Here is a 16,667-nt window from a genome sequence, read left to right on the forward strand (position 1 = left end):
CGCGCGATCAATCGTGAACAGGTGATAGGGTTCGCGATAAATCGTGAGAAGGTGATATGGCGCGCGATCAATCGTGAGCAGGTGATATGGTTCGCGATCAATCGTGAGCAGGTGATATGGCGCGCGATCAATCATGAGCAGGTGACATGGTGCGCAATCAATCGAGAGCAGGTGATATGGTGCGCGATCAATCGTGAGCAGGTGATATGGTGCGAGATCAATCGTGAGCAGGTGATATGGTGCGAGATCAATCGTGGGCAGGTGATATGGTGCGCGATGAATTGCGAGCAATCAATCGCGAACAAGTAAGGTGACGTTATCGTAGGGCATGCGATAACGAGCAGCGGAGGTGAAGCTTCCATGGATGTATGCAATCGTGAGCATATGAGGTAGCACTGCATTAAGAGTGCAAGATCACAAACAGGTGAGGTGATTAGATGCTCTTGTGCTCAAATAGGAGAGCACGCCATCAGGAACAGAATAGGTAATGCTCTCATAGGAGCATATGAATATGAACAGGTGAAATGGCACTCCTGTAAGAGCATGTGAACATGAACAGGTGAGATGCAGCTCCTGTAGGAGATTGAGAACAAATGAAATAGCGTTCTCTTAGGAGCGAGCGTGCACATAATACGGTAGAGCTTCAATGAATTTGTGAACAGGCAATAAAGGTCTCTTGTAGGAGCAAATGATCGCAAACAGGCGAGATGGCGTTCCAGTAGGAGGGCGCAATCATGAACGGCGCTATCTTAGAAGTGTGCAAGCACATGGTAGCTTTTAATGCATAGCAGAACCTAATCTCATCCTCTATCAAGGATTGGGCATCAAGGGAGATAATTGGTAGAGTCACTTACATGTAAATCCTACTGCCCAAACAAGGTTAAGATAAAGGCAGCCCCCCTTTTTTTTTCTTCTGACAGGCACTACGCTTCAAGTGCAGTGAATAATTATATGGATCCGATATCAGTGCTAAACACGAAGGTGCCACAGTGGTGAAGGAATAACTTGGAGCTTTCCTTTCAATGACTGAGTGCAACATTTCATTCCTAAATTCCAATGCCAACATTATAAATACAACACACTAGCAAGTGAATAAACAGCGACAAGAATTTCAAAAATAGGAACAAAGTGTATATCAGCAGTTTGCACAAAAACTGTCAGTCAGCACAACCTTTTGTTTTCCCTAAATTCCTTCACATGCAACAAACTTCTAACTATAAAACAAAAAATGAAAACAGCCAGTAGACAGGGCAAAGAGCATGTCTGTATCCTCCAGCGGCTAAAGACAAAGTACCTATTCAGTGTACTACCTGTACTGCCCGGGGGGGGAGGGGCTTCCCAGCCACCCACAAGTAATTAAAAAGACCACATTATAAATTAAGCAACCGAAGTTCCAGCCAAACTGAGATATTACTCCTATTAAAGGACGAGGGTTTGTATTCATGTAAGAACAACTCTTTGTTGATTTCTGCTTCAAGAGGAATGGAAGAGAGAGAGCAAATTTACATGCTGCCACAGACGAGTCAAGGTCTGGGCAAACGAAAAAGGCTGTGCTTCCATGGAAGATGTACCTACAAGAGCTTCCCCGCTGCAACAGAAACCTCTACATAGTATACATTGAGTTTTTTTTTTCAAAGAGAGGACTGGGAATAATCGCTGGCACCACACTGCACTGCACAATATGCTTATGCCTGTCAGCACAATTTGATGTACAGTAATTCCTCAAATCATTGGGCCGTGCCATTGCTTCCCTTCAAGGCACCCCAGCGCCAACAACAAGAAAAGGCAGGGACTGGAATGTAAATGGGAAGGAGGAAGATAAGATCCATTCTCCCTGGACGGAGTAAGTGCACCTGTCATAATGGGTTCATTCTCTCGTTAACAGAATCCAGGGATATCAATCACTAGATGAGACCTATCCCTCCCTTCTGAAGAAGCAGAGTACCTTATAACAGCAGCATATTCCTTACCCTCACCTGGCCTGCGGTGCGGTTGCTTTGTCCAGGTGGGTCCGCTCACATGCATTCATTGCAGCAGTAAAAGTGATCACACAAGACTCATGCTCTACTCTCAACTGTAAGAGGAGAGCAGCTTTCAAAGGGTAAGGAATAATCCCCCTATGTGACAACACGAACAGGGAAGGTGAACTTATACATCTCATTCTCACCTGGCCCAAAGTGATGGGTGGGACAATTCACCTGCACCCATTGGAATAGTGATTGCTGTCACATTGGACTTAAGCTCTGCTTGACCAACCCTGAAGGTACCCATTGGCAGGTGAGTACTATCACTCCCTCCAGGAGGAAATGAGCAGTCACTTTGTCCCAAAAAACTTTTAGCAACAAGCCTTCCTTTGAGACATTCTCTTTATCGCCTTCAATTCAGTTAGGCAAATAGGCGACTCCCCCTCCACAACCTATCGTTAACTACCATATCTACCTAATTAATGATTCAACAGCCATTCCAGTTCCAGCTCAAGTATCTCTTATTTAAAGGAGAAAGGTTTGTCTTTAAATAGGAACAAATTTCTATGGAAAGAATCATGTACAGTATTAGGAACTGTACTTATAATAAAACGATATCTATCATATTCTTTGGCACTATAAAAATAGTCATACTGCACATCCTTACAAAAAGTAATTGATTTAAATTTCAGTTTGTAAGGACAATTTTTTTTTTTTTTTATTTAATACAATAAAGTACTGTAATCAAAATATTGTACATACATCATAGAATTGGACTTGAAACACCATATGACTAACAGTTGACTTTTTTCTTCATTGTAGCAATACGATTTCAATTTTATCATCGCTATCCGATTGAAAACAAAAATAACGAAGGAAACAATTTAAGTGGGAGGACCAGATCAAGGATCATATGCTTTGACCATTCAAATCTGGGTTGATGACTAATTAGCCCACCCTTTTCTCCATTTCTTAGTCTGTCCATAGATTAAAGAGGTCACACTAGGTGTGCAATACAAAGACTAGAAGGAACTGGTCATACTGTAAATGGGCTACGACTCCGCTCCAAGATTAGTTAAGACTTTAGTCCCTGCAATTTCTGGTACATCTTTTTCTATTGTCAATTGGCCCTACACAGCACTACAATTACAATCTTAATACACCTGGAGAGAGTGTACTTCGGGAACATAATTGGTGTGAGAGAAGGAGAGCTAGAAATCATCCCAAAGGACCGAAACTACCTAGTCCTCTGAGATGTTCATAAAATTTGTCACAACTATACTGTGCCAATATTACCAAGTACAATAATTCTATCTTTGTCGAAAATTTTTTTCTGGCTGATCATTACAGTGTTTCAAAGGGGATAAATAATGTGATACAAGATTATATTTGCTAAAATCTAATAACTCAGGATTATATTTGCTAAAATCTAATAACTAAAAAATCGACGATGATGCATTACAAGATTACTTCCTAAAATATAATAATGATCTTAAAAGTCAATGACAATATACTCACCTCTAATACAAGGTGCTATTTTATTCTAAATGGCCATTCCTACCTTGGTTCCGCCCACTTTGCATGGAAGACAAATTTTTGTCTCTGTAGTTTTTGAGCTACTCTTTTCAAAGTACTGTAAACCCAATGAAATACTCATCTATGGCCTTAAAAGTGTCTTACAATAATGAAGAAAATTACTTTACAGCACTGCAAGAGGATCTGGCACATCAGACCCCTGCTACTTCCATTTAGACAGTTGATTAGAGGGATTAACTTCAAATCCACTGTAGAAAAAGTAATCTTCAACCCCATTAACTTGACTAGTTTCTATGCAAACTTATTTGTGTAACACTTACTAGAAAAAGAATTTAGTTGATCTATACAACAGTGTGATTTTTTATTGTAAGGGACATAGTTTGAATCGAGGTAAAAAATCTATTATTTTATGGCAGTAAGTCCCATACATAAAAATTTGATGCATTTCACGTGTTGGCTCTGAAATAAGAAAGGTTCCAAAGTCCAACATAATTAGCCAAGGCATCCAACTCATAACCCCAAACACTCACTTGTTTTCAATCAGCTGATCTTGCTGACACTAATGAGCTAGCCTACATTTGTATAAAAAATTCCCAAATCTATTTGTACTACAATATGATTTTAAGAAACTAAATATTTTCAATTTTGTCGGGCACTCGTAAAAAACACTTATAGTTTATTGCATTCAGTTTCTTATCTTAAATATTCATGAGTTTAAAGTTACAAATCTAGGAGATTTACAATAATATTTGGGGGCAAGCATTTTAATTTTACTGTACATTACAAAAGATGTTGTGTTGAGTGGGGTGGTAAAGACTGGGAAGGTGAGCCTAAGATTATGTTTTGACTATAATTCAGACTGGTATAATGTGCTAAAAGCGTCCTTGTTCAGAAAAAAACTAATTTAATTCAATTTACATCATGCTAGGTTAAGCAAAGTGAGGGCTACTGGGGGGAGGGGGAGGTTTTATCGGACCAGATAAAAGCCAGGCGCACTAGGTCAAGTTAGGTAGGTTAAGTTAGGGGGGTGTGTGTACGATAGCAGCCACCAGTATGTATGATGACGGCCGGCTAAGAATACGGCAGTCTCAGGGGGATCGCAGCGGGGCGTTACCCTCGCTGTTAGGCAAGTAGGTAAGAACACGGCTTGTAGGTTAGGTTAGGTAGGGAAGATTAAGCTAGGTGATGTTCTTATGTAAAGGTTTTCCAGAAAAAAATAAAATAAAATAAAAGTTACAAACGACTCGAAAATGGGAAGAAAATCCCCATTTCCTATGCATGCGGAGGAACTGACCGCCGATATACAAATGCTTCAAGTTAGGATGTACCCCATGTAATTTCATTTAATTCAAAGTTAGCTACGTCAGTTTAGGTGAAAGGTCCGGCAACATAAGTTAGTAGTCAATTTTTTTTTCATTTCATGCATATACATATATAATATATATATAATATATATATAATATATATATATATACATATTTCATCATATTTACATGGTTATCATTAGCTTATATATATATATATATATATATATATATATATATATATATATATATTTTTTTTTTTTCAGAGATAATACCCTAATCTCCTGTAGGCATACCAAAAGCAATGGTATGGTTCTAGTCCTCATAAACTAGTTAAGCATATTTCTGAGGTTAAGAGAAAACAAGAATGCAAATAACTAATGTACCCTAAACCAGTTCACCAGTTTAACCCGGTCCTTCTCTTATGTGCATAGATTTCTTTAAGAATAAAATTTTCGAAATCAAATCCACTGTCATTCCCAGCAATTTAATGACTGCCTAAATTGAACTTACAATTCATAAATATTGTAAATAGGAATACCACAGAACAACCTAGACAACTAACCTTGTCCAGAGAAGGCTACGGAAAATCTAAGATTATTCGCAACGTTAAGCACCACGGGAATACCTTTCGAATGAAAGCAAAATGCAGATAATATGGTGACGTCTCTTAATTCCTGTATAGCTTAGAAATAAACTTGGACAATTCACTTTCACGGTACACGATAAATCAATCGAATTTATCACAATACTCACCTACACTGTAGCTTCGAAGAGACACAAAACAACTGCTGTAGGTCCTACTGTCATGTGATGTCAGCTGATCAATGATAGTCAGTGTTGCCAGAACTTTTCGGGGATTTTCCCCCAAACTTCTCCCCGTCATGTGATGTTTTATCCCCGTCTTTTGCTAAAGGAGTTCGTTCATTTCATTAAATCTCTCCTTTTCTTGTTAGAATAATGATGTCTTTATGATAACAAAAACTAAATTCTAAGTGGTGCAAGATACTTTATCCCTATCTTACTCAAATACTAAATACGTCACACACACACACACACACACACACACACATATATATATATATATATATATATATATATATATATATATATATATATATATATATATATATATATATATATATATATATACGTGTGTGTATGTTTACTTTTAATAACTGTGATATATTATTCTATTTTTTTCTTTAAAGGTCAATAAACAGCTAATAAGCAAAGGAAATCAAAACAATCACCATATTTCAATATATGTTAGTCAGCCCTAGTCTCTGTTAAAATTGAGTGAATATATATATATATATATATATATATATATATATATATATATATATATATATATATATATATATATATATATATATATATATATATATATATATACAGAGGCAATTTATATGTTATTATCCTTATTACTAGCTGAGATCTAATCTTAGTTAGAAAAGCAGGATGCCCAAAGCCTAAAAGTGCCAACAGGGAGAGTAGCTCAGTGAGGAGAGAAAATAGCAAATGAACTATATATGAAAAGCGATGAATGAAAAATATAAAATAGTTTAAGATCATTAACGGTAAAATACTGTAGATTTGTCATATATAAACTATGAAAAGAGACATGTCAACCTGTTCAAAAGAAATCTAAGATCTGAATGCAAAGAACCGTCAGAATTATGAAAAATCTTATGCAATTTGCATAAAGAACTAACTGAATGATGGTTCTAGATTAATATCCAGATCAAGACTAAGGAATTTAATAGGTAGCAAAATTCTAGCCAATGAATTAAGATGAGAATCTGCAGCTAAAGATGAGACAGGAGAACAATACTCGAATTAAAGCAGGATAAGGTAATAAAAACATTTCCTCATGATGGATTGATCCCAAATACCATTAAAAGATTTTCTCAATAAGCCATTTCTCTGCAGTTAGGGAGAAAACAGACTGAAGATGTTTCTCAAAAGTATATTGGCAATAAAGAATTACACCTAGAATTACAAAATTTGTCGTAGGCTATACAATTTGAAAATCACTATCAATACAGAGATCTGGATGTTGAGAAGCAATTACCTTTGAGTTATCTTAGGGGTCAACTTCATATACCCCATAATTTGCACTGTGCACTTATTTTAGCCAGATGTCTATTAACCATAGGTCTACATCCAGGAAATGAAACCGATGCATACATACAATAGCAGGTAAAGAGCTATGTTTAGAAAATTTAATTTTACATTAATCTAAAAATTGTGTTGTTGGTTTGGGGAAAGATTGTGTAGATTTGGTTGTTTTTTTTCAGGCGCATAGAAACTATAACTGAACCTGGAATATTAATCTCTATATATATATATATATATATATATATATATATATATATATATATATATATATATATATATATATATATATATATATATATATATATATATATATATATATCAGGATTAATATTTTATATTAACTATCTGAATTATTGCATACTCTTCCGCTAAATTCCAAACTGAAGGCCAAGCTTATGTGATTTTTAGTAGTAATTATTTTTTCTTAAGACAATTTGTTTTCATTCTTTGTCACATTTATTCTACAACTAATTTTCTATTATTATTTTATAATTTATCTTATTTCAAAATCTCTTTTCCCTAGAATGATCACGGGATGTTCACAGGAGGGATATTTCCCTAGCAATGGTAACACTTGATTCCACGTTCCATATCAGAATCGAAAGGTTTAGTTGTATCTTTTCGATTTATTAATGGAACGAGGTTGATATTTCATTGTTTTGAGTCTTATTAATAAAAATGCATTAATTATAAAGTAACAAATCGTCTGAAATACCATAAGTGAAGTACTTCTCTAGGATTGGTAAATTCAGAAAGATAAATAACGAAATATGAAATAAGCGTAGGCGTGAAATGTTATTCACCCGCCAACAACAAAATTATCAACATTATAAGATCCTTTTATTATATATTTGCCAGACCAATTTCATGTTTATATAGGTAACGTAAGCATATTACTAACTTGATGGTTACGTGCTCCTTGATTAAACAGAAGTTGCAATTGAGGGAATCTATTATATTTGTCATTTGCTTTGGACAAATCTAAAATGGCATTATTATTATTATTATTATTATTATTATTATTATTATTATTATTATTATTACTACTACTACTACTACTACTACTACTACTACTACTACTACTACTACTATTATTATTATTATTATTATTATTATTATTATTATTATTATTATTATTATTATTATTATTATTATTATTATTATTATTATTATTATTATTATTATAAGCTAAGCTATATCCCTAGTTGTAAAAGCAGAATAATGATACAGGCCCAAGAGCTCCAACAGCGAAAGTAGCCCAGCAGTAAGGAAATAAGGGAGTAGTAAATAAACTACATGTAAATAATGAATCAAGAATAAAAATATTTTAAGATAAATAACAGAGTTAAGATAGATTTTATATAAAAGCTATTAAATGAGACTTATGTCAATCTGCTCAACAGACAAGCGTTTAAAAATATTATAACTTCTGAAGTTCAACTAATTTAGCTACATGATTACGAATATCATTACTCAATCAGAAAAAAAAAACTTCTAAAATATTGTGTAGTGTTGTGGCCTGTGATGGAGACATGGCTGTGAGAACTAACTGCATACCTACAACCTTATCTTCTTCTACCCTTTCCTGACACAGATCACTTTCTCAATTGCGTAAGTATCGTCGATATTCTTTGCTGAAGATATTTTGTAATGATTCTCCAACAACGTCAATGAGAGAGAGAGAGAGAGAGAGAGAGAGAGAGAGAGAGAGAGAGAGAGAGAGAGAGAGAGAGAGAGAGAGAGAGAGAGGGGGGGGGACTGAATTCAACCTATACAGTTACCTATTGAAAGTTGAAAGACTGCATGAATCCTATAGAACAAATGCAGAGATAACTTTTTTCAGAACTTGTACTAGAACGAAGATACCAGCGTTCGAAATGTGTCACGTTCTTCGTGAAACTCCACAAAGTATAATTAATACATGTTACTCATTTTAGATTTTCATATATCATAAAATGTTAATAAGAAATATGATAAGAATGTAACATATCAATTTCATCAGTTATTAACAAATATAACAGGCTACAGCAAAGGTAGAGTAAGCGAGCCGAAGAGCCTAGGGAAGGGGGTTACTAGAAGGATAGGAGGAAGGTCCAGACCGAGGGAGGGAAGTAAAGGGGAGGGCCCTGGAGTGCAGGTATTCGAATTGCTTTGCCTACTTACTCGATTCACTTGACTAATACTTTATTATTACAAGAGTAAACACCTCAATTAACGGGATTCAAAAATGTATTATCGTATAAAAAAAATTATGGGGAGGTCTACACAGAATGCTTTGTCAAAGTACCATTCTGATCAAGTAATTAGTAGGGGAGATATTAAAGAAAACCATTATTTTTTGGCCAGAAATGCGTAATGGCATGCATTTGATTCTAATAGCCAGGCCTTCTCCATCATGAGGCTCAATACTACACAGTATTCTAGAAGTTTTATTCCAGTTGTGGAATGATCTTCCTAATCCGGGTAGTTGAATCGGTAGTACTTTAAAAGTTCATACTTGCAGCAAATATTTTTATGTAGAACAGGCTCATATGAGTCTTTTTATAGTTTTTAGATGGAATGTCTGTTTTTGTTGTTGCTACTGCTTTTAAAACCTTTTATCTTAATATTTCTTTATTTCTCCTATCGTGTATTTACTTCCTTATTTCCTTTTCTCACTTGGCTATTTTTCCTTGTTGGAGCCCCTGGGTTTAAAGCATCTTGCTTTTCCAATTAGGCTTGTAACTTAGCTAGTAATAATAATAATAATAATAATAATAATAATAATAATAATAATAATAATAATAATAATAATAATAATAATAATAATAATAATAATAATACTAGCGGTCGTATCTCAGCGGGTGGCTGGTGCCCTGGCCAACCTACTACCTTTAAAACTATTACTGTTACTATTACTTGCTAAGCTACAGCCCTAGTCGGAAAACCAGGATGCTATAAGCCCAGATGCCCCAACAGGGAAAATAGCCCAGTGAGGAAAGGAAATAAGGAAAAATGAAATATTTTATGAACAGTAACAACATTAACATAAATCTTTCATATATAAACTATAAAAACTTTAACAAAAAAAGTTAATGAGAAATTAGATAGAATATTGTGCCTGAGTGTACCCTCAAGCAAGAGAACTCTAACCCAAGACAGTGGAAGGCCATGATATAGAGGCTATGGCAATACCTAATACTAGAGAACAATTGTTTAATTTTGGAGTGTCCTTCAAGAAAAGCTGCTTACCATAGCTAAAGAGTCTATTCTACCCTTGCCAAGAGGAAAGTAGCCGCTGAACAATTACATTGCAGTAGTTAACCCATTGGGTGAAGAAGAATTGTTTGGTAATCTAAGTGTTGGCAGGTTGAGGAGAATCTGTAAAGAATAGACCAGACTATTCGGTGTATGTGTAGGCAAAGGGATTGAACCGTAACCAGAGAGAAGGAACCAAAGTATTACTGCCTGGCCAGTTAAAGGACTCCATAACTCTCTAGCAGTAGTATTTCAACGGGCGGCTGGTGCCCTGGCAAAGCTACTACTTACAAATTCAGAACATGCTATGTGCGTGGTTCAAATATTCAATATTACAGTTAACATTTCTACAGTGAAAAGCAAATGCTTACTTATTCCAACAATTTTATCAAGGATCAAACAAATAAAAGTGATGATATACATTGCGTCCCTGAATCCTTAAAAAATGCTCAGAAAATGTTCAATAACTTGAGAAGCAATTTTGGTAAGTCTTATGGTCATAAATTAGAAACATTTTTCTTAATCTAAAACCCTCTTCTTAGAAACACAACTTCCTGCAAATCCCATTCTTTCTCTTAATCGTTTGTGGGAAAGTTACAACAACGGTCTGGCATGTTCCATGCTTCTGTGTGACATTACCCTTCTATGAGGTCAACTTTCATGCAGCTTACATTGATTTAGTTTTTAGTAAATTCATTTGGTGAGAACAGACTTCTTCCATTTATTTACTACAATATTATTGATAGATCTGTAAGTTCGATCTAACAAAGAAGGGTAATTATTATAATGTCTCTTCTGTCAGTCAAGTTAATGGGCAGTGCCACATAATCCGTTTTTTTTTTTTATTCACCTTTGCTGTTCGAATGTCCACAGCTTCTGTGTGTCTTCATCTGGACACAATTGCAGAGATAGGTTGTACTTTAAGTTGTTACAGGAAAATACCCAATTTGACCCTCTCTCGTGGCTTTGGCTTATAATTACTAGAAAACTCTTGTGTTTAATCTTATTCAGAAAGAAGCTAGTGCACTTCATTCATTCTGTATGTGACGATATCCCCATCGTGTCATGGGTCTATGATGCTAATGTATAAGTGTAACTGAGGTCTTTGAAATCTGCCATAGAAGTCCTGTGTATATCTATCTTAAGATGATATTTGTGGTATCATGTAGTCCCATGTAGCTATGAATAAAGGGCAGTCTCTACCTAGCACCCAAGCCATCAAGACCTGTCTTTTAATCACTGCAACCTCTTGCATATTATATCATGGTGGCAGCGTGGTAACGCACCCCACGCCATTCCATCAACAAACCCGGACCATAGAGACACTTTACATACCTCTCCTGTCCGTAATAACTGAGAAGAGGACTCATAATCAGCACAAGTTTATTACCAGTGGCCGCAGATGACGCCATTTTCACCCAACGGCAACTGAACAAAGACTGTCATACCGGCCCAGATAACAACCGGACATAACTTATATCGTCAGAATATGGCATAGAATGGACATTAGTGCACCGTGATTACAGTGAGAATAGTGAAGAAAGTTGTGAATAGATTACTTACAAGTATTTTGGCCATTGTTATCCGCGCACTACTTCACAAAATGAGCCAAACAACAACGTACATTCAGCAGTGTAAACAAAACTGAAAACCGTGCCGGCTACCAGTGACAAATTTTTGTAGTGATTTCCATACTCTCATTATATGTCTCTTTGTGAACCGTAAACTGTGTTACTAATCCAATCACTATCTATCTATTGTGTAACACTCGAAACCAAATCCAATCATGGCCCAGCCTAAATGCCCAAGTATGGACTGGGCTCACCAGCCCCTGGCAGAGTCGTTTCGTGCATTCAAGGCGCGCATGAACTTATACCTCGAAGACCAGGAAGTCACAGACCCGGGCAAGCAAGCAACTAAAATTAAAATTGCCCTCGGCGATGAGGGCATGAGGCGTATCTTGGCGAGCGGCCTCACTGAACAGGAGCAACGTGTGCCGCAGAACATATGGAGGCTTATTGAAAGTGAGGTTGATGCAACGGTGAAAATAAATTTCCGAGTTCACCGCCTCGAATTTGCAAATACCAAACAGAAACCTGCTGAAACAATCAGTCAATTCCTGGCCAGACTCCGTGAAAAAGCGACAAAGTGCGAGTTTGAAGACAGAGAACTCAACGAACGACTTATCGAAATGACCATACTACGAACACAATTCGAAGAATTTCGGAAAGAACTCCTAACTAAACCGAAGGGCTATGCTGTGAGCAACGTTCTAGAGAGAGGTCGGGAATACGAGGCCATTGCGGCCTCCACGGCATCATTACGCTCCATACAGATGAGCTCTGAGAACACAAGTACAAGCCATACCAACGTGGATGCAATTCGAAGGGAAAGCAACGAGCCACGGAACAAACTACAAACCACGGACAATCCCTGCTGGAACTGTGGGCTTAGCCATCCCATAAGGTCTTGCCCCGCTTACAATGACAGATGCAGTGGTTGTGGCATCAAGGGGCATTGGAAAAAGATGTGCCGCAAAACTGATGGAGGCAGAACAATGCCAGGAGACAACATGCAGCAGACACAACGTCAGAGCAAGACAAGAGGGCGCTTCTACCGACGGCCGAATCGGGCTCCTAACCACAGGCAACACGAAGTCATGGTTAATGAAAACCCTAATCTTGATGAAGAAACAGATTATATGCCAAACTTCGACATGATAACGATATCCGACATAGGAGTGGCACCGAAACGAGAAGCATTCTCAAAGCTCATGGTCAAGCATGAAAACCCCCCCGCCTATGGGCCCCTGAAACTCAAAATCGACACAGGTTCCGGTGGCAATACGCTGCCCTTGCGGACATACAAGCAAATGTTTGGTGATGCACCCACCAGCCTCGTACTATCCCCAGAACCGTCAGTAAGACTAACATCATACAGTGGCGACAACATTCCCTGCCTAGGGTCACTAATGCTCAGCGTCCGCAAACTCAGCAACCCAGCATTCTCGCAAGAAAAGTTCTTCGTGGTTGATGTGTCTGGTCCAGCCATACTTGGCCTTCCCTCATGCCAAAAACTTGGTATTGTGGATATCAATGTCAACGACGTTACTGGAATACCTGAGCAACCAAGCCAACAAGGCCCTATTAGGTCAGTCGAACAACTAAAAGCGCAATTCCCAGCACAGTTTGACTGTATCGGCAAACTAAAAGAGCCCGCGATGCTCCACCTCAAGGATGACGCGATACCTTTCTGTGATCCGCCCCGTAAGGTGAGTATCCACCTGAAGCCCCGCATCAAGTCCGAGCTTGACACTATGGAGAAAGAGGGGGTTATCAGACGCGTAACGGCACACACAGACTGGTGTAGCAGCCTTGTGTATGTCACAAAACCCGATGGAAGCCTACGGATCTGCCTGGACCCCAAGCGGCTCAACCAAAACCTCAAAAGATGTCCCCACAAGATTCCCACTCTAGAAGAGATCAACCCGGTATTCTCCAAAGCGAAAGTGTTCTCCAAGCTAGACGCCAAAGCAGGCTACTGGAGTATACCGCTACACGAGGACTCACAACTACTGACAACGTTCCGAACACCACACGGCCGGTATTGTTGGACAAGGCTACCATTCGGGCTGAATGTAAGCCAGGACATATTTCAAGCCAGGATGGACTCCATCATTGAGAATCTCCCAGGTGTTGTTGGCATCGCTGATGACGTGGCAATATGTGGGAAAGACCAGTCGGAACACGACAAAAACCTGATGGGGTTCATGCAGCGTGCAGCCCAACACGGACTCAGCCTAAACTCGAAGAAATGCTCCATTTCAAAACCAGAAATCGAGTTTTTCGGAACACGCTATACCAGCAAGGGCATGATGCCAGACCCGTCAAAGGTACACGACCTGCATAGCATGCCGTCACCCTCCAATAAAGAGGAACTACAGAGATTCCTGGGAGTAATGACTTACCTCAGCCCCTATGTACCACATTACTCAGCTCAGTCACAAAGACTTCGAGATCTGGTCAAGGAAGATGTGCCCTTCCAATGGGAAGAAGACCATGAATCCACCTATCAACACCTGAAACGCCAAATAGCCCCATCAAGCACGCTGTCTTACTATGACCCAACTCGACCAGTGACTCTTGAAGTCGATGCATCGCAAAAAGGCCTCGGGGCGGCCCTCATCCAAGACGGGAAGGTAATAGCCTTCGCCAGCAAAGCCCTGACACCAACGCAGGCAAATTACAGCAATATCGAGCGAGAGGCCCTTGGACTAGTACACGGCGTGCAACGATTTCATACCTACCTATACGGAAGAGACTTCGAAGCTGTCACTGACCACAAACCCCTCGTTAATATCTGGGAGAAGCCACTGATCAGTGCCCCACCTAGACTACAACGTCTCTTCTTGAAACTACAGGGGTATGACATGAGGGTCAAGTACAAGGAAGGACGAACCCTTGTACTCTCCGACGCCCTATCACGCCTTCCTAACCCACAAAATGACAAGGAAATCCCTTTGGATATACGAGTGGACGGACTGGAACTAGATGACATCGATGTGATATCAGTTGCACTCATAAAATTTGGTCCCCAGATTTTGGAAGAGGTCCGCCATAGGTCTGACACCGACCCAGTGCTGCGCACTCTCAAGCATACTATCATCGAGGGTTGGCCTACCTCAGTAAAAGGCTGTCACCCCGATATCCGCCAGTTTTTCTCATACAGAGAATGCCTTGCCGTGGAAGACGGAGTCATATTCAAAGGGCGACAAGTTATCATCCCCAAAGAGGTCAGAGGCCGTATACTGGACCAGCTCCACCGGTCCCACCAAGGGATCACAAAAACACAAGCCCTGGCACGGGAGTGTGTATTCTGGCCCAACATTGCAAAGGATATAGAGGACAAGGTCAGGGCATGTGACATATGCCAGAAGTACCAGCCCCAGCAAAGTCCTAGTGAAACCACGCATCATGACATTCCCCCAATGCCCTGGTTCAAAGTCGCTTCGGACATCTTCCAAATTGGCCACAAGACATATCTGATCACAACTGATTATTTCACAAAATTCCCGATAGTCACCGAACTAAAAAACCTGTCATCTGAAAGTGTGGCCAATCACCTCAAATTCCTGTGTTCGCTGTTCGGATGCCCCAAAACCCTGGTCTCAGACAACGGACCTCAATACACGGGAGCAGCCATGAGGGACTTCACAAAAGCCTGGGGTATTGAGCACATCACATCAAGCCCACATTACCCTCAGTCCAATGGCCTCGCGGAGCGCGCAGTTGGAACATGCAAGGCGATTATCAAAAAATGCCTTGAGACAGGTGGTGATATGCATACTGCATTACTCCACTTACGGGCCACCCCGATCGACAATAAGACAACCAGCCCCGCAGAGCTCATGTTTGGTCGCAATGTGACCACTGACCTACCAGGCAGATACGAACCACATCTCGCACACATCACGACCCGCAACCACCTCCAGGACCGCCTAGGACCAAATCGGACACAACGGCACTTTACAGACCTCCAACCCGAACAACCAGTCCGAATATTCGACAAGGCCTGCCACACATGGGTGCCAGGCAGAGTGGTACGTAAGTCAGAAGAACCCCAATCATACATTGTGGAAGCCCAAAACGGAGCGTGCCTCAGGAGGAACCGGTCCCACATCCGTCCGACACCGCTCGCGACAAACACAGAACCGCCCAACACCCGGCAGCAGGCTCCAACATCATCAGCACAGCCTCCACCACGACCCGCCGATATATCGCTGCCGCCACCTAGTGAGACCGAAATAACCCACCAAAGACCCGCAACTAGTGATAACACTACAGACCCGACAGCGGTGTATACCAAGTCAGGCCGGCTGGTGAAAACCCCATCCAGATATATTGAAAGTAACGCGGTCACATACCGTAAATTCCCATAAAGTGTTAAGTTAAATAATAATATACAACTCCCCCCCCCCCCTCGTTTCATGACCGAAAATTCTGAGAGGTCGTTACCAGAATTTGAAACTCAAGAAAAGTTATCAGTCTCAGGACTGATAAGTGATTCAGAATAATGAATTTTATTTGAAAATTTACGAGTCTCGGACTGGAGAACAGGCTCCATTTCGAACACTCGTTACATGTGTATCAGGTTTCCATTTTGTTATAATATATTTTGGGTGTTGTTGTTCTTTGCATCAAGAAAAAAAAAAAAATTATAATTTGCCACTTATTTTCATATTTATGACTGCCCTGCTGTAACCAACACTATTCGGACCAAAGTCCGCAAAGATAATAGCTATTATGTTTATATTACTATCCACAATCACAAATTGTACTATGCATGTTTATTGTGAAGGGATGAAAACAATGGAATACGTTTGAATATGGAACTTTCATCGTTTATTTCTTTGTACTTATATGCCAGATTAGTTATTAAGTGTAATCAATGCTTTGTATGTGATAAGGGGGATGTGGTATCATGTAGTCCCATGTAGCTATGA

At 39.2% G+C, this 16,667-nt stretch overlaps 1 protein-coding gene across 3 annotated transcripts in view; it reads right to left on the minus strand.

Moving 5' to 3' along the window:
• The window catches only part of Vha55 (V-type proton ATPase subunit Vha55), a 33,902-nt gene extending 28,202 nt beyond the window's left edge, over nt 1-5,700 (minus strand). The window contains exon 1 of one of the 3 annotated variants that reach the window (XM_068393229.1): nt 5,561-5,700. The gene's annotated coding sequence lies outside the window, so the exon portion shown is untranslated. The other 2 variants (XM_068393231.1, XM_068393230.1) reach the window with 2 other exon arrangements.
• Nucleotides 5,701-16,667: the final 10,967 nt, after the last annotated feature.

This window comes from Palaemon carinicauda, chromosome 19 (genome assembly GCF_036898095.1).
Source record: "Palaemon carinicauda isolate YSFRI2023 chromosome 19, ASM3689809v2, whole genome shotgun sequence".
Classification (NCBI taxonomy): domain Eukaryota; kingdom Metazoa; phylum Arthropoda; class Malacostraca; order Decapoda; family Palaemonidae; genus Palaemon; species Palaemon carinicauda.